General features: G+C 46.5%; 1 protein-coding gene and 1 long non-coding RNA gene across 7 annotated transcripts in view; both read left to right on the forward strand.

Moving 5' to 3' along the window:
- FGFRL1 (fibroblast growth factor receptor like 1) overlaps positions 1-21,981 on the forward strand; it is a 168,191-nt gene that overhangs the window by 27,213 nt on the left and 118,997 nt on the right. Inside the window, exons 1-2 of one of the 6 annotated variants that reach the window (XM_086888656.1) lie at positions 9,170-9,304; positions 10,033-10,063. The exons of 4 other annotated variants lie outside the window; for them this stretch is intronic. The gene's annotated coding sequence lies outside the window, so the exon portion shown is untranslated. Of the gene's footprint in view, positions 1-9,169; positions 9,305-10,032; positions 10,064-21,981 lie in introns of those variants that run through there. One more of the 6 variants, XM_086888657.1, reaches the window with a different exon arrangement.
- Positions 18,033-21,498, forward strand: LOC111928294 (uncharacterized). The gene is made up of 2 exons (XR_002864011.2): positions 18,033-18,248; positions 18,989-21,498. It is a non-coding gene; the product is annotated as an uncharacterized LOC111928294 (long non-coding RNA).

The raw sequence follows: 21,981 nt of genomic DNA on the forward strand, positions 1-21,981 counted from the left end.
TATTCTCCAAAAAGCCATCATCACCTGATAAAGATTCAACTGCTTTAGGTTTTGAAGAGGATGTTTCATGCTGCTTCAGCCAAAGCAGGGAGTGAAGACTTCAATCTAGTGACCTTTGTTCTCTAAAAGAGCGTGTCAAGTTTTGGCTTCGCTGCTGGCCTTGACTTTTAATTGTTGCAGAGGATGTGAGATCAGCCCCAAGCCTTTGTGCTGCAGCTTACCCGGTGAGAGGGGGGAAGTGCACACCGCTGCCACAGTTTAATGTGAAAAAAACACAGGCAGCCTCCCCTTCCCCCCAAATAATGAGCTACCTCTTATCAGCAAAAATTAAAGCAAGAGAAGAACAAGAAGAATGTTAGGGATGGGAAACCTGATTATATCAATAGCTGTGTTTTCATGCAGATTGTTACACCATGATGCACGAGGGGGTTGCCCTGACTTTACCTTGTCTTTAGCATAAATTTCATCCCCATAGGAAGGGGCAAATCCCCGTTCCCGTGCACAATGGCTGCATGTGCTTGTGGGGTATCTGAATTTGGCCTGACAAAGTGGCCTAATCCCCCCTCATGCCTCAGAACCACTTCTCACCCCGTTGTGATCCAGCTGAAGCTGATGGGCCAGGTGCTGGGGAGAGAGGACAGAGTGGGAAGGGTTTTTGAAGGACCAGCATGATCTTGTATCAAGATTGATCTCTGAGACTGATTTCTCTGCCTTGCTGTCTGTCCATTGTGTGTTACTCTGCTGGAGGAAGGACACCTGTGGTGGTTTGCAGTCACCTTTAGAAGCATGTCTGTACATGGGGTGCCCTGTGGTCCACATGGGGCCACCCAGTGATGCTCCGTGCCTCTTCACTCTGCCATCCTCAGGTTACCTGGCATCCTGCCCTTGTCCCTTGGGCTAGTGTTTGCAAGGAGGTCCTTGAGAGGTGCCCTGTGCTCCACTGTCTTTTCTAGACAGCAGGAATGATTTACACCCTTTTTATGCCTCTTTGGCCCTTCTACTTGACAGAAAAGCACTAGAGCATGACTAAAATTTTCTGTGCTTCCCTGCAAAAAAGAGCCTTCCCTGCAAAAAAGGAGGTGCTTTTCCCTTTATCCCCAGCATGGCAGCCCTCTCACTCGTGATGAGGGGCAATCATTTCTGGCTGACCTCACCAAGGATAGTCCCCAAAGTGTTGACTAGTTGCTATCTCGGTTTCAGGGCTGCTGAGATGCGTCCGGCAGGGAACAGCACTCGGGAACTTTTTTTTTCTGGACAAATGTCTCCTTACAACCTTGCTGCTCACGTGGGTTATGTGATTTCCAAGCTGGCTGGGAGCCTGGAAGTGAACTCATAGGCCTCAAGGAGCAATAAGTGCTGTGGTGTTTTAGCCAGCCCAGCCAAACTCAGCATGCACGTGTGTGTGTGTGTTTATGTGTCTGTGTGAGAGCACTTTCCAGCAGACCATCTATCTGTAATGATAGCCTAGCTCCACTCACTTGTGGTATCAGCAGCGATTTTATGGTCCCATCGAAAAACCCAAGCCAAAAAGGAAATACCCTCCTGAAAACAGCCTGTTCTAAACTGCACATGTCACCTGTGGGTCTGTGTGAGTGGAACAAGTCTCTCTCAAACATAGCTTTTCGTGACAAAGGGTCTGCTGGAAAAGCTGAAGATGGAGCTGGAACCTTTACATCAGTGAGGTGTGTCCAGGTAATCAATCCACCTCTGAAATCAGCTCCCATTCCTCTTCCAGGCGCTGCCCTCTTTGCAAGGGTTGTGCAAGGACATTTGAAGGCAGCTGCCTGTGAAGGCAGCAAACCTGTGATGGATTTGGAGGTTCTCTAAGCAAATGGGCTCTGAAGTGTGTTGGAAACAGAGTCTGTTCTTTTACACTTGTGTTGTGTTCTCCCATAATTGGCTCTGCAGATGCTGGCTCCTTTGAGAAACCAAGGAACTTGCAAAGGTGTTGAATGGTTCTAGGAGGAGCTGAAAGGAGATGTGAGTGCTTCACAAACCCTCGAGGAATGAAAAGTCTTAAGGTACCAAAACAGTTTCATAGTTGGCTCTTGCCCAAGAACAAGCCAAGAGAGAAAAGCAAAGTAATGCCTTTTCCAAAGGTCTCTCAGAGCTTCAAATCCTGGGATTGATGAAGTCTTTGATTTGGGACCAAATTATTTGATAGTGTGTGCCCTTGTTGCTCTATTGCTGCCTGAAGAACCTGTCAGATGGAGTCCTTGATGAGGGTGTGCTGGGCTGTGGGCTGAGACCTGGTGTGGGAACCATCTGACCTGTCCCCATGCCTTATTGTGATGAGATGAGCAGAGTCGCTGTACTCGTGGTACAGGGATGCTGAAGGGAGCTGGCCTGAACATGGACAGCTGCACTGGGGAAATCTGGGCTATTGTTTGCTTTTCCCAACACAGATGAGTGGTACATGGGGACTTTTTCCCAAAGCTCTGTTAGCCCACAGGAATATAGGCATTCCATAGGTTCAGGGTCCTATGTGCCAGCTCCATATGGATGATGTGGTGTGTCTTCTGCTGCTCTGCATGTCTTATGCTTGGAGTGACTCAAGGCCCTGGAGCCAGGAGAGCTGTTCTCCGTTCCTGCCTCTATCCATGGCTCTACCACTGATTTATCCTGGCATGATGGCAATTCCTTCTAATTATTGTAGCCCTTGGAATATTCCCTTCTTTTATGTTCTTGTGAAAAATCAAAGAAATGGGAATAGATTAAAATCCTCCATTTCATATTTTTAAGTATTTTTTTTAGTTCTGAAGCAAGACAGAAAGCTCTTGTAAGCTTGCTAGGTTACAACAACACTAAAGCCTGGAAGACGAGACACTATTGGGAAAAATAATTTGGTAAAAATGGAACTGGTGAATTTTGGACTGATGGAAAGTGACAGCCCTTCAGCTGTGGCTTCAGTGCTCTGCAGCCATAGCCATTACCCTGGCTGCCATAAACATGCACTGAGGTAAGGCAGGGCACTGCCCATTCCTGGGCATCTCTTGCAGAGCTCCCAGAAGCAGAGACATTTCTGAAACACCACCTCTCTGAGTCTCTGATCTCTACCCACCTCTTCAATCTGATACAGCTGAAGCATAGAATGAAAAGGCTACAAAACACTGTTAAAGAGACCTCCAGAATTTCCCATTAACCAGGACTGGCCTGCCCTGACAAGCCCTTGAGCTGTCGTAGCTTTTCTCTCTCAGCTTCCTGACAGAGGGTGCGCAGCATTTCCAACAGAGACTTCTGCCAGTGCCAGGAAAGGAGACAGTGTTGCTTCGCTCAGAGTTGTCCTTGTGCTTTTTCCTCCCTCTTGTTACTGAGATAAGGAGTCCGTGAAAGACTGTGCAAAGCACCATGTCGGTTTAATCAGTGTACGAGGGAGAAACTCGATATGCCCTGTTAGTGTAGTCACAGTCCAAGCATGAAATTAAGTGGAGGTGGGGGTGGATGTGATGGAGAGAAATGCTGTCCATCTCCCAGGCAGGAAGCTGAGAGTCCACAGGAAGGGAGAATTGAGGGAATGCCCTTGCAGAAAGCCTCCTGGAGCCTGACAGACCAGGACTGTGGTGTCTTATAATTATTGCACATAATAACCCAAAGTGGGTCACACAGCAGTTTTGTGTGACGGTATTAAATGGCACTTTGGGAGAGTGTGCGTGCTGATTACAGCTGGTGAGGAATGCCATCACTTTGAGAGGGGTGAAAAAGAAGTGAGAATGAAAAGATTTTCTTTGTGCCTTGAGGGATGTGAGGATAGTGTTTTCTCCATTGCCCCAGGGATCAGTGGGGAGTTACACTCACTCAACCCAGACATCAGAGCCTGAGGCTGCGTGTTGACATGGGATTTAATGCAACCTGTCTGCTTAAAGTCCGCTTGTCTGTGTCCTGGTGGATGCCTTCTAGCCTGAATTACTCTGGAGCGGTGCTGTGCATGACCAAATGTTATCTGTACTTTCGTCTGGAGCTGGCAGTGTTTAAAACTGGTACTTTCAGCCTCCACAAGCTGGTTCTGCTATGGAGAGAAGTGGTCCCACCTGCTTCCTGCCCTGCCCTGCTCTGGTCTACCCTTCCCTCAGAGAATGTGATTCATGACCTCTATTGCAATCAGAAAAGGCTTTCCTGGGACACTTTTTGCCATTGGGACAATTTTGCCATCAAGTCTAACTTTTTGCATTTTCTGCAGGGATTTCAATGTGCTCTTTAAGCTTAGAAATCACAAATGTTTTAAATTTAATTGCTCCTCATACACAGCTCTTACTAGGTGTTGTAGATATGACAGTTGTTTCTGACATGACAATTATATGGGGAACCTGCAAACAAGACTGTCAAGATGGTATTTCATGCTGCCCTGATCTCTGCTGTTTAATTATCCTTTTCATCTTGTTCAGAATGAACAAATTAGGCAGAATACTTTCATTTGCATCTTCTTTTTGTCTGAAAACAAAGGATGATTTTAGTAGCCTCAGGTTACCCTCTGAGCTCTGAGTGCTGCCTTATTCAGGCAGCAGTCCTGCTGAAATTAATGGGTGTTGCACCTTGTAGTGGACAAGTCCTAAAATGCTTTACAGAGGTAGCTGGCACCCTTGTCCCTGCTTTACAAGTCCAAGGCACAGAGGGAAGAGCTTCCACCAAACCAAGCAGCAAGAGAAGGAGAATATGACCTGGCTGGTAGTGACAGCATTGTAGCTCAGTGTTACATTACCCCAGCTGTGTCAATTTGCCAATATGGAATCAATTTCCCAAAACAGGGCTATGGCTAGGTAAAATTTCAGAGATGAGTGAGGACAAGGATGCTCTGGTGAAAGAGACTTCTCCTGTGTGCTGCGAGAGTTTGACCTTCTCACTGCTGCTGCTCACTTGACATTCTCACTGCTGTTTCATTGGGGAAATCATGCCATGTCTCTTTTGTTTCTTATTCTTGTTATTTCTCTCAGAGCTTCACTCCAGCCCTGGCTGGACCCTGAGTCCTGCTGTGGGATGGATCTCTGTGTAAGCTGTATGAAATCATGGTGTGGCTGCGCTTGTTCTGATCACCCTCGCTGCTGATCTCTGCCATTCTCCAGCCTGGTGTCCCCAATTCCCCAGTGCCTGCCCTGGCCAGGCCCTTTGCAGTGCAGGGGTGAGCTGTGGGCTGTGCAGAGTGCTGTCCCTCTCTGCCAGGCTCTCGGGAGTCCTGCCAGCTGCCCCGCTCCCTCGGGCTGACAAAGGCTGGGAGGAAGCGTGTGCGGATCCCAAGGGGAAAAGGAGAGCGAGCACTTTGTATCACTCGACAGGAAGGCCTCTGCTTGACAAAAGAGCGCTGCTGACAGGCTCCAAAAAGCAGCCAGCCTGGGGCTTGTATTTCCTGAGCCAGCAAGAGATCTCCAGCCTTAGTGCAGAGGGGTTAAAGAGATGGGAGTGAGGGCTGTGGGCTCTGGGGGTGTTAGCAGACCATGGCAGGTGTGTTACTGACCTGTGCTTGGCTCTTGCTTCCCAAAAGGTGAACTTGCCACCCATCCCTTCCAGCCTCTGCTTTCTGTGCTGGGGCATGGGGGATGCCGGCAGCTTGGGAAGCACTTGCCAGATTTTTCCCTTCCCCCTCTGCTCCCCTCTCCCAGGCTCGCACAGCAGTGAAGTAATCTGTGACATTCAGACAGCGGGAAGGGGAAGCCGCTGCAAAATAAAATAACAGCATCAGGAAGCGGCACTGTGCTTTTTCCCACTCCCAGCTGGGAAATGACAACACTTCATTCAGCTGCTCAAAGCCCGGCGCCAGTGCTGCCCTTGCTGAGCAGGGCTGGCTAATAACTTCCCCGGCTGGCCAGCTCAGCACTGCCTGCCCAGTGGGCTCAGGGGCACTGGGAAGATGGGGCAGGCGAGGTGCCAGCAGAGAGTCACTTCTAACAGCAGGCGCTGCACAGTAACACCTGGCAAAGCAGTTCCCTGGGTTTACAGCTTCTGTGAAGACCCCGGAGGGTGTTTCTTTTACATTTTAATTCCTGCTAGTTACATTTTGCAGGATACCCGGACCTTCCCCCTTCCTTTTTGTGGTGGCTGTTATTTTTACAGATGCACTGCAGCGTGCAAGTTTCACAGCCCAAATCCACTGTGTTGTGTGCCAGAGAGCCAGCCAGAGGCAAGCTGACCTCTTGGACAGGTGGTGTGCGAGTTTGGAGAGAAGTTTCTCTCTCTTCTTCTCCTTCTTGTTACAAACCAACCCCTGGGTGGAAGGCACTGCCTCTATACACAGGTGCCTGAGTGCAGGAGGTTGGTTCCTGTGCTCCTTCTTCCCTAAAACATTAGGTGAGGGGGAAAAAAATCAACCTGGCACGTCAGATCCAGTGCTGCTTCCAGCCAAGCACCTTAAAATGGACAGCAAGATCTATAGATTTTAAATCCTCAAAAGCAGATTATATTCTTTATTTATATATCACTGGAATGTAAAAATAAGTAAGGCAAACCCTCCCTTTTTATGGCTGGAGTCCTAAACCACAGATCTGCTGGGGATTTAATGCCTTTTCTCCTTAACTGAATCTGAAGGGACACAAAAGAGCCAGCACCTGGTGATGGACTTGAAGGTCATGGTGATTTTCTGCCCACAGCTCTGCTGGGCCTGATGGTGGCTTTTTAGCCTAGGATGTGACTTGTCTTGTAGGGATCACAGACCAGATTTGTCATTGACTTCAGCCATGCAGCTCCTAGGGTTAGAATAAAAATCCTGTTATTTTTCATTCAAGTATCTTCCACAGCAGCCATGTATTTTTAGTATATGCCAACAGCATCAGGAGGGAGAAAAGTTGGTGCAGCTCTGCAAGTTGTCCCTTCAGCTTCCAGTCCCTCTCTTTGGGTGCTGTGACTTGATGGCATTGCCTGAGTCATGATGTCACCTCATTGCTGTGCTGGCATCTCTGGGTGTGTGGAAAGGAGCACACATCCCATGGTGTGAAATGTGAAATACCAAGATGGGCCTACAGATTGCTGAGAGGCTGCACCCACTGTAGCTGAGTTTCTCCAGCAGCTTTGGGGGTTGTCACTTGAGCCCTTCAGATGGTTACAGCCTGAGCTGTTCACCTTCTGCACGTTGCTGCCTTGTGTCCACACAAGGATAACATAAATGTCTGTCCATGTTCCTGTGGGTTTTTTTTAGTTGCTTCTGAGTGTTAAAGTAATTTTGTCTTTTGCACCTGGTTTTTATCACCAAGGGCCATCACTGTCAGTCTTCTTGCAATTGTTTAGGTTAACCCTCTCGCTGGCTATTTCTTTTCTTCTACCCAGCACTGGTCTCCCCAGGCTTCTCATCCTGCAGTATAGCTAAATCCTGAGAGCATTGGTCCTGCATCCCAAATCAACATAGAATGCTTGCTGTTTTTCTTGGCCAGGTGCACTAAGAATGCAAAGGTATTAAATGATGTCACTGTCTAGTGATGATGCTCTTTTGGTGCTGATTTGCCACAGAAAGCAGGGGTGCAGCTGTGAGCTGTAAAGAGGAGGCTCTTGGCACCTATGTCTCGACTCTTGGTGCCCCAAACCCATCTTTCCCTATGTGGTGAGTCTGATTTTAAAGTGTCTGCTCGCTTACAGTTGTGCAAACCTGTGCAAAGCTTGGTGTGTCCTGCCCTTGGGATGATTCCTGGTCCTAGAATTGATCTCCTGTGGAACTGTGGCAAATTGATTTCGTAGTTCTGTTCATCCTCCTGTTTTGTTTCTGGTCTGTTCTTTTGGACATTCTCTCTTTTTGTGTGTTTGCACTGTACTTCATTGAGCCTGGGGTTCTGGTCCTGCCAGGGACCTTGGGGGAGCTGCCACAGTAGTCATGTAAAATCTTACTGTGTCCATGTGACAGGGCTTTAACCTGTTTTACATCACTGCAAATGACTGCCCTGGGCATCAAGGAATGATAAATATACAGTCTTCTGTGTATATAATTATGTTACCTGTGATATAAAGAGTAAAAAAAAAAAAAAAAAAAAGGAAAATAACTATTTTCCTTCAGAAATTTTAATTCTATCACACTGAAATTAAAGCGTCTCCCAGAGTTGTATGGGCTTTACTGAACCTGAGACATAAAAAATCCTACTGAAATCATCATAGAATTGTAGAATGCCTTGGATTGGAAGGGATCTTAGAAATCATTTCATTCTAACCCCCTGCCTGGGCAAGGGTGCCACCCATGAGATGAGGTTGCTCAAAGCCCCATCCAACCTGGCTTTGGATACTTCCAGGAATGGAGCATCCACAGCTTGCCTGGGCAACCTGTTCCAGACCCTCACCACCCTCACAGTAAAGAATTTCTTACTAACATTTAATCTAAGTCTCTCTTCCTTTTCTTTTTTTCAGTTTAAAGCCATTCCCCCTTGTCCTACCTACCTGACCAAGATCCTTTTTTATAAGTGTTTTTTATAAATCTCCTTTAGATACTGGAAGGCTGCTAGAAGGTCTCCATGGAACCTTCTCTTTTCCAGGCTGAACATCCCCAGCTGTCAGCCTGTCCCCATAGCAGAGATGCTCCAGATCATCTTTGGGGCCTCCTCTGGACTCGCTCCAACACGTCCATTGTTTTCTAAAGGAAAATAAGATTTTCCTTGTAAGACAGTTTCCACACTTCAGGTGTTGATGCTGTTTCACTTTGGTCCATATTTCAAAATCTCTGAGATGGTATGTGAAACAAAACACCCATCTGGTGCCAGCCCCTGATGGAGGAGGCTTTCAGTGCCCGGAGCAGCGGGCTGGGCAGCTGTGAGCTCTTGAGAGGGAGCAGGCTGGGAGGAGGGACTCAACTCAGGGAGCCAAGTGGTTTCAGTTCTGCTGTTCACCCTGGTACAGGCTCCACATTCAGCCTGGGTCAACGAGCCATGTCTGCAGATAAAGAGCTATTCTGGTAAAGTGTGCTGAGAGGGGATGTGTAAATGCAGTAAACCCTTAAATTTATGCACTGTATCCGACTGAGCCTCCACTCCCCTGCAGCTGGAGCTTCTGATGGGTTTTAGGGAATGATCCTCCTTAAATTAAACAGAAAGTCAAAGCCAGCAGTAACTAAATGGGCTGGTGTGACACAGAGGAGGCAGGAGCTCTGCTGTGGGGGCACCTGGCACTGGGCAGGGGACAGGGACACTGCCCGCCCCCGATGGCTCCAGCTCGTTAATCTGAAACCGCCGTGCGCCAGTCTTGGGACAGGTTTTAAATAGCAAGTCAAGAGGGGAGCCACGTTTTCCTGGGGCTGAGCAGGGAGCCAAGCTGAGATAGCGCTGCTTGCCGGAGCGTCTGGACAGCACGGACAGAAAAGGGCCCCTCTTCCCAGCATCCAGCCCCCAGATGGGTTTTGGCTTCAAAGGTGACTTTTTTTCAGATAAATGTCTACTGCTGTGGAGGTTTGGGGGGGAAAAACCGGCAGCTGAGGCAGAGAAGGGCTTGTTCTTTGTTCTGTCAGTGAGTGAGTGATCTGGACTGCTGCAGTGTGCGAGGGGCTGGGCTGGTGGTGGGCTGGGCAGGGTGTGACATGGCAGATGGAGCACACAAGGTGGGAAGGGCTGATGTGCCCTGAGTGTGTGGGGATGGCAGGAGTGGGGGCCTGTGGCAGGATGTGACAGAGGAGAGATGGGGGAAGGTCCTGGTGACCGGGGTCCAGCTCTTGAGCTGCGAGCAGTGAGGACACCAAGGGTTTCGGGGGAAAAAAGAGATGAAAGTGTGGTCAAATAAAAGCCAGATTTCTCAACCACTGCAGTTGGAGCTTTTCTTTATGGTGTTTCTGGCCAGGGTCAGTTCTTGTCCTGTCACGTGCCACTTTTATTTAATTGGTGTTTATGGGATTTCTGCCAGCATAAGTTGCACTAATGAATTAGGCCTCAGAGGCAAAGCAGCTCCAAGAGGGCCAAAAGAGTGGGGTCAGTTCCTGCTCCTGAAAAGAACAAGTGGAGTGACTCTCTAAAGTGGTCTCTTTCCAAGGCAAGAGGAGACTGTAGTGAACCCAGCATCCCAGCCTCCTGCAGTCCTCAAAACTGCTTTTACTTAACCTGTGTAGTGGCCATTTTCACCATGTGACTGTTCTCTTCCTTCTCTCAGGGCTTAGCTGTGACCTTCAAGCAAGGCTAAGGTGGGAGCTGGAGCCTGCTGTCTCAGTCTGAAGGGGTGCAGTGGTGGAGTCCCCATCCCTGGAGGTGTTGGGAGAGACTGGATGTGGTGCCATGCTGATATTGGGTCTTGGGTTGGACTGGATGATCTCAGAAGTCTTTTCCACCCTCAGATTCCATGGCTCTGTGGTGGGTGTGATGTGTAGCTGGGGTGCCTCCATGCCCTGCTGCTGGCTGCATCCTCCCAGATGTGAACTGTGGGGTTTATATCCTCTTCTTTGGGCCTGTTTGGACCAAGCAGATCGGAGGAAAGCCTTCAGCCAAGAGTGCTGTCCTTATTTATTAGAGCCTTGACAAGTTAAATAGAGGTAGAGATTAAATATGAATGGGACTTATGTTGGAAAGCTCAGCCTTAGAGACATTAAAGAAAAGGAAGTTAATTCAATAGGGAAGTCACCTGACTAACAGGATGAAAATCTGAGTATGAGGGGGATGCTGATCATGTCCCACTTCCCTTGTGGAACAGAGGAGCTGGGATAGGACACCTGAAAGGTGCCTGGCAGATGTGGCATCGTCCTGTTCAGGGGGGAGCTGCAGCCACAGATAAGCATCATCATTTTAACCTCTCTTGTAAGTCTGTCTTTCTGAAAAGCAGTAAAAGCTGTCTACTTTTGCAACTTATGTGCAATGCAATTAGTGGATCCTTTCCATGTTCTGACAGATTTCATCTGCCTCTGTCTGTCTTTAGTTATTAATTGCTTAGGATTTAAACACAAGTTTCTCATTCTTTATTTATAATCAATACTTGTCTGATGGTATGAATAGCTGTCAAATTAAGCTAAGTATTACCAAATCATGGCAGATTTGTATATTATTTGCATGAGAACAGCTTTGTGCTGCCTGTTTAAATTAAAGTGACTGTGCAGTCATGTTAAAGACAAGATCAGGATGAGTCCAACTTTGTGTCAATGTAACAGCAAAACTTGGCTTATAGGCTTTTTTTTTGCCAATGCATAGGGAGTTTTTTTTTTTTTTTCTCCTGGTAATTGATGGTCTTTTCTGTTTCTTTTTCTACAGCATTTACTGAAAATGTGAATGCCATTTTAAGAGTGTTTCTTTAGCAAGGAAGTTTGTGATAAATGGAAGGCAAAGTTCTTCATTCCAAGAGAGCACTGCAAACCCACACCACATCTGCTGACTTCAGCAGTCTCACCAGGTTTACACAACACACTCATTGCAGCTGGGCTCACATTGTGCATACTTAGGGAAAGTTAAGTTACCACGAGAGTTGATGGAAATATTTCTTGGGAAATGAAGATTTCCTGAAATTGTTTGGGTACTTTTATTGAGACCAACATACTTGTGTAAGAAGAAAACGTAAATAGGGATGTCTCCAAAAAGGCCAAGACACAGGAAGAGTAGGACAGTGAGGTGCTCCTCATCTTGAGTTCAGGTTGCTGGCTCAGGATATGGATCCCCATGATCAAATCTCTTATCTGGAATGAAATGTATTCTCCCTTTTAGAAGAGGAAGAGTGAGAGACACTTGACCCTGCATCTTGGATGGGTGATAAACTATAACTTTCTTCCTGGGAAAAAGTTGAAATAAGAGTAAACTGAGAGAAAAAAGAGACAAAGGGGGCTACATATTTGTCCCTAGCTGGTGCTGCGTGTGCTTGTGCATTCCTTGTGGTGCTTGTGGAGACACACAGCCTTCCCTTTGCTGTCCCTGCCCAAATATTTTTCTCTCTCCAGCATGGGAAACATGAAGTTCTCAAATATGATACCTTTCTGTTTTCAACAAACACTTAAACAGTGTCATGTTTATGGGGGACTCAGTCCTGCATTCAGGGCAGGGATGGCTTTTGTCAGTCCCAGAGCCCACAGGGCTGGTATGTTGCTCTTCCACTGTGCTGATCAGGTTATTCATATGCTTGCTTGGCAAACAGGATCATTGAAATGAACGACTTTTTTTTTTAAAAAAAAAAGATGGCAAAAGAGTGATAATTCTACCTCACCCTGTTGTTTTTTTTTCCTGTGGAGATTTTTCACTTGGTGAGACAGGCGCTGTCTCTGGAGCACAGAGAGCTGCTGATTCTGCTGACATCCTTGAGAAGATGTGTTATAAACAGGAAGGAAAGAGGGAAGAGCCCAGGTCTTGTTGACAGGGAGCATGTGGCTATTTTTGTGGCTGGGAAACCTTACCAGACCCAAGTTTGGAATCTGGGTGTGCTTCTGAGAGGTAGCCAACCTCTCCAGCGCTGTTGCTGTTGAAATCCCCATTCTGACATGCTAACCCTGCTGGAGTACAACCTTTTCATTTCTTGGATATGCCAACAAGCTTTATTTTCCCTTCATTTTTTTTAAGTCTCCAGTCAGTCCATTCAGTCCCTCTTGGGACAGGCTGTCCTGCTGGGGTGTTGCTCTGCAATTAGATGTTAAGTGTCAGGAGCAGATAATGGCCAAGCACATATGAGAGAGGATGGCACTTAGCTAATCACTGGCTCTGTTTATCTTACAGGCTATTTTAGGGAAAAACAACAACAATGCAAGAAAGCTGCCACTGTGGTGTCTGTGGTTGAGGTTGGCTGCTGTTGCTTTGGGGTTGTGTTGGCATTTCCACTCTGGCTTCACGTGGTGCTTTCCCAATGGCCTTGTTTTCACAGCTGCCCCATGACCGGGCAGGAGCCCAGTGGCAAATGAATTCAGCCACAACTCTGGCCAGACCTTGCTGTCAGCACTTCTGTCTTCTGCTGGATCACTTCTGTGTTGCCTTGTTTTTTTCCCCTGGAAAAGCAAGAACCTAGGTGTGGAGGCGTATGGGAAAGGGAGATTAGCTTTCAGGATAATTAGCATCATCCATGAAACTTTCACATTTTATATGCCTGTTACATCAGAAGCCTTTAGGGTTGAAGTTGCATCTTTAGGCATTTTAGTATGTTTAACACTTGATTCTCTGAATCTCCAGCATCTGCCTGGTTTAGGTGTCTTACATCATCTTTCTGGGATCTCTTTCAGCAGCAGAGAAGAAAAAAGTATGTTGAACAAAACGTGGGATGGCTGACCTTACACAGATTATTTTTCAAACATTCTTTGCCTGAAACTAATTACCTCATACTAATTAGCCCTTTCTAAGTGGTGAATTGCCAGGCAGGCAGCTGTGGATGTTGTCAGTCAGGCTCCAAAGTTTTTAGCTCCCGGTGAAACGAGAGCCTGGTTGAGCCTCTCCAGTGTACATGAGGGTTGTTAATCCAGGGACTTGCCCTGGGTACCCCATCTGGTTCAAACAGTGGAGAAAAACCAGGGGAAGCTGTATATGTGTGACGGTTTTGGGAAAACAGCTTTAAAGAGAAATGGAAATTCTGTCTTGCTTCTTACTGCTGTCCCATGCAAAAAAGAAATCTTGCCACGTAACCCCTGAATTGCAGGAATTCCTGGAGCCCCAGCAAGCCCTGTCTAATCTCTCCCAGTCCCTCATGTATCGCCTCTGAATGTTTTCAGTGAGTTCCCAGACCTCGTGCTTTCTTGCTCCTGATAACTAGCCATTGCTGGGATGCCAGAACCACTGCACTGCATAGTTCAGCTATCAGCAAAAATATAGTGAGATAAAGGGAATGGTTAATACTAGAGTGTCTGTGGTAGTGCAGATGTCAGAGATATTCAACTGGCTTCCCTGGAGAAGTTCTTTAAATGGGTCAAGTTACTTTGGGAAAATAGTATCTAGCCCTTTTGACAGTGTGAACATCCATAAGAGCATCATGCAGACATTTCTTCCTGTTGAAGAGTTAGGCAGCCATGGAATAGGCACTCAGTGCTTCAGGGTCTTGGCAAGGTAATGCCTGCCCCTGGGACTTTGCAAAGATGGCTTTTGGGTGCTGAGCACACTTGGGAAGATCACAGTTGCAGCTGAAGATGAAAAGCTGGCCTGAATGATGGGCAGTGAGTTCTTTTGAGAATTGAGCCCATAAAATGATGAAACCAGACAGAGGAGCTGAAGGATTTATTGAAATGACTGAGCAATTGTAGGATCACAGATGCCAAAGAGGAAGAATAGGGCTATTGGGTTTTCCTGCCAGGTCAGGACTGCTGCCTGTAGTGTCTAGTCTAGCAGCCTGTTCAGTTGTTTTGAGTGATCATTTCCATTGCTTCCCTTCTGAGACCCTTCTATTTCCTGATAGGAAAGCTTAGTAACAATGAGACCTGACTGGCAGGCTAAATTTTTCTTCTGTCTAATTGCTGGTTAATATTCTTACTCATTTAATGGGAAGTGCATACCAAAACAGAGAAGAGATCCCATGGGGTCCCATGGAAGATGTGCCATTGTCCACGGTGTTTTCTCCAGCGTGTCACTGCAGAGTCCCCCTTGGCAGTTCTGTGTGATGATTTGGTGTCTGAGATATTTTGTACAGCTTGGTGTGAAGAATGATGTTTTGGGTTGAGGTTTATGGCCTGTGAGGTTAAATAATGCAGGAGTGGTGGTCTTGTTGTTGAAACCAACTTTTGGGAACCAATCTCTTGCTGCCTTTGCTACTAACTTGGGCAGATATCCTTCAGCTCTGGTGAACTCGTGAGTGAAAGAAGGTTTTGCTCCTCCTGATGCCCATCAGATGCATGTGTCTGAGCTTTTGGCATGTGAGAAGTGCAGTGAAGTGTCCACTTAGTTTCTAGGAAAAGGCATTTGAGCTGAGACATCTGCATTTGAGATGTTTGCAGAGGATGTTCACCACTGAGCAGTGGTGGATTGTCATAGCTGGGAGTTTGTAGCTGCTTTGGGCAAGGCTCAGGGAACGACTGAAGCGTCTTGTGCTGAGGAAGCTCTGCAGAAGTGCAAAAGACAATGATTACACTAGTCCCAGGTTTTATCCATGGGTCTCTGGGTCAATGTGGGTCTGCCTTCATGCTGAGTAGGGGAGGAAGAAGCAGGAAAGAAGAGATTGCAGCCACCTCCTCTGTTCGTGGGGATGCTGCGCTTCACACATTTGCCTCCTTCATTTGTGGAGGGGGAATGGCCTCAGCTGTGAGGGCAGCTGCCACTCTGCCCCTCCTGACCCATACTTAATGCTTGTTAAATGAACACAACCTTTAGTTTAGGTTCAGCATTTCACTTGATAGCTTTCTGTGCAGCCACCAGTGCTGGGAAAAGGGAGGGAAGAGGAATCCCAAGAGCAGAAGCAAGAGAGAGGAGAATAGCAAGGGAAAGAGAAAAAATATAAGGACATTGTTTCTAACAGCACTTAGTGGCCTAGATTTTCCTTTCACAGCTATTTCTAAAGTGTGCTCTATTGCAGATCCATTCAGCTTTTACTGGTATATGGTACACTGTGTAGCAGCAGCCACTGTTGTCTGCTCAGCTCTTAACATGATACTCTGCCAGATGGCAAGGATATAAACCTGCGTTTGTACTCCGGGATTGATCAAAGTGTTTTTGCTGTTGTCACCCCCGTAACATTGTCACAGATGGAAGGCCACTACACCCAGGCTCTCATCCCTGCAATGTTCCCATCTATAAATTCGGTACAGTGCCCCTTTTCATTGCAATATATTGACCACATTCCTTAAATCCCACGAATAGCCCTGTGTAGGGGAGGATGCAGAGCAAGGTTTTGCCGGGAGCTTTTGAGACGAGGCTTGTGCAGGGTGAGCAGAGGGAGTGGAGCTGGCTGGGAGGAGGGTGGGTCCCTAGGAGATGTTAAATCAGCAGCCCAGCTACAGTAGCTGGGCTGATTTACTCTGGTGGAGAACCCAGCTTGGGATCTCTGCAGGAATCCTCCGAAGGAAAGGCATTTGGGAATGATTAAAATAATACTCAAGGCAACGACTGTTCAGTGGTTTTGTATGAACAAAGCCTTGCAGAAGAGAAAAGCTGTTTTGGAAGGGGATGTGGAGATGCAGGGAGATGACACAGGGGTGCTGCTCTGTGCAGACAGTTTGCTCGGGGCAAATTAATTAATCTTTAATACATCTTTACCGTCCCATCTGCTTATTCCCATTCTCCCATGGCTTTCACTCCCTATTCTGATACCCCTTTTGTTTTTTTGTGCTGAGGGCTTGCGTGTGCCAAAAAGCTTCTGCAAAGAGCTGTAGCAGTTTTGGGTGGCTGCCCCATGGGCTGGACACAGCTCCTTCCCCTAAGGCAGGGGAGGTTTGGTGTCCTGATCCACCTCCCTGCCTGCTGGAGGGACAGCACTTACATTACAGCATAAAAACCCAGGGGTATGGTCTGTGCTCAGTGGGAACATCATCTTGCTCCAAGAGAAGGAGGATGTCCTGTGGCCAAGGTTTGGATGCCTGCAGTGGACAGAGAGAAGCAGATGAGAAGAGAGAGCATCATGAGCAATTTTCCTCCTCCTGCCCTGTAAGGAGACTTGTAATTGTGAATAGCAGGGAGAGGGAAAAGCATGTCCAGAGGTCTGTAGGGCTGTAGAGAGAGCAGCGGGCACCAGGTTGGAAAATAAAGGGGTTTAGAGAATTTAATCAGATGCCAGCACCCAGTCTGTGCTAGAAGAGGTTCTGGCAACTGTGCTCCAGCCTGTTACTTTTGATGGTTTTTACAAGACTACCTTGTTTTAATCCTGCCTCACGCTACTGTACCAGAGCCTCAGTGTATGGCAAGGGCAGATGAGTCCCTTCAACATATTGCTGTGTATGAGTTGCCTCTGGGAAGCTCATGCTGATGCATGTTTTAAAAATGGCAAAAGCTGCCAGTTTTGTCCTCCTGACATTCATGAAACTGGCAACTTTCTCTCTCTCTTTTTTTTTTTTGTGAGGGGTTTGGGTTTTTCTCACATTGGTGGGGAAGAGAGCAGAAGAAGCCTGGTTTGGGATGATTTATGGCTCCAGGAGTGTTAATTTTTTGGCAGAGTTTGCAGGAAGAGCCCCCTAAGCGTGCCAGCTGTAATCGGCGGAGCTTTCGAGAGACACACGGCGAGAGATAACGTGTTATTTATCCTGAAATATCCACACAGGCTGATGGGAAACGTGCATGTCCCAGAGAGGGAAATTCTCCCTCCTCCCTCTGCCCCCTCGCCTCAGTTCAGGCTCCCCGGGAGCAGCTGGGCTCTCTTACTCCTGCAGTCCCCAACAGCTTCAAATTCACTTCCCTCAGCGCCTTCAAAGGAGGTTTTGATAAATGCATTGCACTTTGCAGCCAGCCAGGCTGTAATTGCCAGGAGGATTATGATAAGCTTTTTTCTTGTTGTTTCAAAACAATCTGGAGGACAGCGTGCCCTCCCGTGCAGACACCCCCAGCCCCACTGCAGCCGGGCAGAGATGAGGGGCAGCAAGGTGCCAAATTCACCCTGAGGATTGCATTAAACTGGGGGCTCCTTGGTCACAGTCCAGCCCAAGTGTTGTGGGCTGACACTCAGCGCAGACCTGTGGGTGACCTGTGCTGGAGGGGAGCCTTGTGCCAAGGCAGCTCCTCCGTCGGTCGCCAAAGGTCCTGGCACCTCCGGGACCTCGGGAGTCCCAGCAGCAGAGCTGCCTCCTGGGCCACTGAAGTGGAAACTCAAGAGGTCTGTCAGCCCCTGGGAGTGATTTTCTTTCTCCAGCCATGTGGTTATTCTGCTTGTACAGTGGTTTGGTTTTTTGTTTTTTTTTTATTTAAAGGGCGCTATTGCTTCTTTGCCTGCTAAGTTTAATAATCGTGGTCTGGTTAGAAAATATTGCAGGGGAAAAAGCAGAGCTGCCTTAATTTGTGATCTAAAAATAGGGAAACCTACACCATTAAATTGAGAGGATTTAGAAGCATAACCATAAAGCCAGGAAGAGTTTGCCAGGAGCTATCAAGTGACACAGATTTCAACTCCCTCCTTTTTCTAGTTTTCTTGTTTTAAAGGTGAACTGAACAGACTTAGATTGCTATTTTGCTGTTTTTGACTACAAATGTAGTTCAGGGAGTTCTCACTGTGACATTTATCAGTAGAGCTTCCTTTGTAATTTTTATTTGTAATAGATTTTGAATGTTATACCACAAGCAGAGAAAATGCTTTGTTATCCCTATTTAACCCTTAAATGTCCCAATGTAGGATGGATGCACGTGAGATCTGTTCCAGTAGAGGAATTTAAGGGTGCAACCATGGGGAGAGAAAGACTGATGGTTCCTGTTCTCATCTGGCACTTAACAAACCATCATTTAAATCTTTGATCAGTCACTTTCCTGACTGATCTGAGAGAAGTCCCTTTTGTCTTTGCCATCACCAGCATGTGGGTGAGTTTCCCAGGTGTAAAACAAGAATAATGATGCTTCATATAAATGCTTCCAGTGGAAAATGGCAGGTTACCTCTAATCAGCCAGAGTTGTGGCATCCAGCTCTGTGCCTGGAGTGGTGAATGGGTGGTTGGAGACTCTGAGACAGAGCATTCCAGCTTCTAAAAACTGTGTTATGCTCTGCCAAAAGTGTTAGTGATTTCCCTTAGCAAGTTTTACCCTGTGGATCCTTTTGGAAGAACTCTGCTAGGGAAGGTTCCTAGAGGTTGATATTTTTTCTTGATATTGGGTGGATTCCTGCCCAGGGACTGACCAGTTCACTTTACTGGTCCCCATCTCTCCATGCTCACTGATAATTCCCAGCATGTCTCAGTGAGGTTCTTTCAGACAAGATGAGTTCCACCCAGTTTCTCTGTGTGACTGGCTGGAGCCAATGGTGCTTTGTTCAAACTCAGCACCACCTTCTAAGGTGTAGAAAATTAGTTTTCATTTCAAAAGCAGATTCATGGTTAGCTGGCATCTTTGATTAAGAAATGTTGCATTTTACCCAATTTTCTTGGCTAATTAGCCACCTTGGATTTCTCAGGGTTTCAAGATCTGCTATAGACGCCTGTAAGGTACTGAGATTGTTTTCTTGGTCTTGTGCTCACCTCAGATGACACTGTGCTGATTTCACTAATGCTGTGTATGGAATAGCTTTCCATCCAGGAGAGCCTCATTTGCCTTCTTTTTCTTTTCAGTGTCTTAGAGGAGCTGGAATCTGTTTCTTGGATGCTTTGAGTATGAACAGAGCTGTCCAGAAAGCCAAAAGCAGCCTGACAGACAAACAAGGAAATATTCAGGGAACTTTGAAGGTGCTGAAAAGCAAAGTTATTCCAGATAAGCTCTAGAACATACTGCCATGAGATAATACCAGGACCAGATGCTGGTTGGGATTAAAAAATATGTAGATATGTTGATAATGGGAATATCTGCTCTCATATTACCCAGTTTTTCTTTTTTAAGGGATGTTAATCCTGATGCTTTAAAGGCATATGCTGAATCCTGAGGATATAGTTATTTAAGGAGCACTTTGCTGGTAAATAAGGGGAGGATTAGTGCCTGGATGGTGGCCTAGCTGGAGGGATCTTCAGATTGGGAAGGCTGTAGATGTGAGACAATACCTACATATCTGATCCCTGCTGAGTGTCCTCACACTTGCCAGGAGGGATGAACTTTGTTTAGTGTGCCCTTGCCAAAAGCCTAAGGAAGCACAAGCACAGGATAGAACCATAGAATTGTTATGGATGTAAAAGACCTCCAGGATCACTGGGTCCAGCTGTTCACCCATGCTGTGTTCACCACTAAGCCACGTCCTCACATCCACGTGCCTTTTGGACACTTCCAGGGATGGTGATTCCAGCACTTCCCTGGGCAGCCTGTTCCAATGATGTTGTGCAGGCCACTGCACAGACCTAGAGTCCTGAGTGACATAGTCAGACACCTCTTGTATCAGGGAGGAGCTGTGATTGTGAAATGCTGTGATTGGTGGTAGTGAGGGTCTAAACTGTGATGTGTTGGAGTGAACACACCATCAGCTTTGAAAACATCTTTCTATCCCCCATGCTTCCCATGATGCTTGGGATGATTAAATTGAATTTTGGTGGAAGAGAAAAGAGATTCTGCTGTCTTGAATATAAGCTACTGCCCTCCTTAACCAATCTGTATGGGTGAAGCCACTACTGGCTGCATGGGTATTTCCAGTGTGCTGGAAATGGAGATGAAACAGAAGAAAGAGCAGTGTGGCTTGTCTGGGTATTAGGAGAGTGCTTCAATCGGAACTGGAAACATGAACTTTGGATAGCTATGTTCTGCATGCTTGAAAACTGGGTCAGAGATGTCAGAAGATGGTTTTCTATTGATTCAAAGGGATTTGCCTCTGTGTGCTGACCCACAACAATCTCTCTAGAGCTCCTCTCACTCCTCTCTCATTTCAGCACAATCCCATTTGTTTTTAACCCCCCTCCCTGTCCCCATCGCCCCAGCACTCAGCAGCTTATTTAGCAGATGTTGGCCCAAACTTTGGAAGCAAGGGTAAACAGAGCTAAGGTCAATCTGAGAAACACAGCACCCCAGGAGAGCTGCTGCTTCTCACTGCTGCTGCTGAGCCTGGATCCAACTGGAATTGGAGGGAATCTGAAAATACATGGATAGAATTTGTCCCTGCAAGGATAGCAGGGTTTATGTATTTAAAAAAAAATCACACAGGACAAAAGTGTGGAACCTTAATGTGAACTGGGTGAAACTATACCCTTCTTACGTTTCCTCCCTTTGAAGACCTTGCATTGTGTATTCACAGCCATTACCATATGAATCAATGATTAAAAAAACCCAAACCCAACATCTTGATAAGAATCCAACTTTGCTTTACCAGTCCATCCTCTGAGGTAACCAGAGCGAGCTCCTTTCACTCCAGCCATTGTTGGCAACACAGATTATGTTCTTCAAAGACTGTCTGTCTCATTCAAACACAAGGTCCATATCTTGACTGAACATTAACGTCACCTGATAGGCCCCATGTCCAGCTCCACCTTGCCCTTCCCAGAGAACCAGGCTTTACAGCAGAGTCACAACATGAGCAGAGGGAATAAAGAGCCTTTGTGCTCCTCCTGGGTCCATCCCCTGGAGCTGATCAGGCACCAGGATTGATTACCAGGCAGGTAAAGACCTGATAACCTACCAAATCTGTATGAAGACCCCTTTTCTGATGACTTCTTCCCCTGATTTGCATTTCAGGCCTCCGTCCCATTTTAGAAATGATTTTATCTGGCTTTCACTGTAGTCCAGGCTGCAGGAAGTTCACATGAGAAGAGGCAGCAGGGAAGCTTGAGGGCTACTCCTCTAGTACCATACAAACAGAAATTAAGGCCATATTCTGTTACTTAATGCACAACAATGATTGAGTCCTCTGCTCGCCAAGTACCAGGAATTAGCATTCACTTACCATCACATTACCAAATTAAATAAATTTACAAATACATAAAATTAAATTGAACAATTTAGTAAGGCTGCAAAACAGAGAATTGAAGATGCCCTTTTCTGCCTTAATTCAGCTCATGTGTGAATATGCCAAATCATAGAATTTCTAATTAGATGGTCTCCTATTTTTCTCTCATAAGAATGGAGTTATATATCCCAGGCATTGGAAAGTCTGAGCCCAAATGGTTCTGTGTGGCAAAATTATGAGCAATTAAACTTTTGTCTTCATCAATTTAAGCAATCTGTTGATTCTCACCACAACCACAGGGATCTGTGGTAGCTGTTATATGTGGAAGTGCCATGTGTAAGTCCTCAGTTTCTTTTGTTTGGGATAGCAATAGCCCTTGAAGAAATTTTGTATAGAAATTTTTTTTTAAAAAAATGCTATTTATTTTTAAAAATGCTGCTTCAGATTAAAAATGCTGGTCCTTTTTTTAATGATTTATGGAAATCCTGGCAAGTAGGGATGAATTTTGTTCAGTGCCTCTTGTCTGTCTGCAGAGTTGGTGCATGGTGCCTCCCAGAAATGGGTATGGTTTGTGCAAAGGGCTGTGAAAGTGGGACTGTCCTCTGTGCTGTTTGTGTCCGTGGCTGCTGCAGGATCCCTGCCAAAATGTGTGAAAGAACTCTAGGAAAATCTCTCCTATTTTCTCTGTTTGGGAAGTGACCCAGCAGGCCCCAAAGCTGCATTACAGAAACTGTAAGGAGAGGTGAA

Source organism: Cyanistes caeruleus, chromosome 5 (assembly GCF_971803275.1).
Source record: "Cyanistes caeruleus chromosome 5, bCyaCae1.hap1.1, whole genome shotgun sequence".
NCBI lineage: Eukaryota > Metazoa > Chordata > Aves > Passeriformes > Paridae > Cyanistes > Cyanistes caeruleus.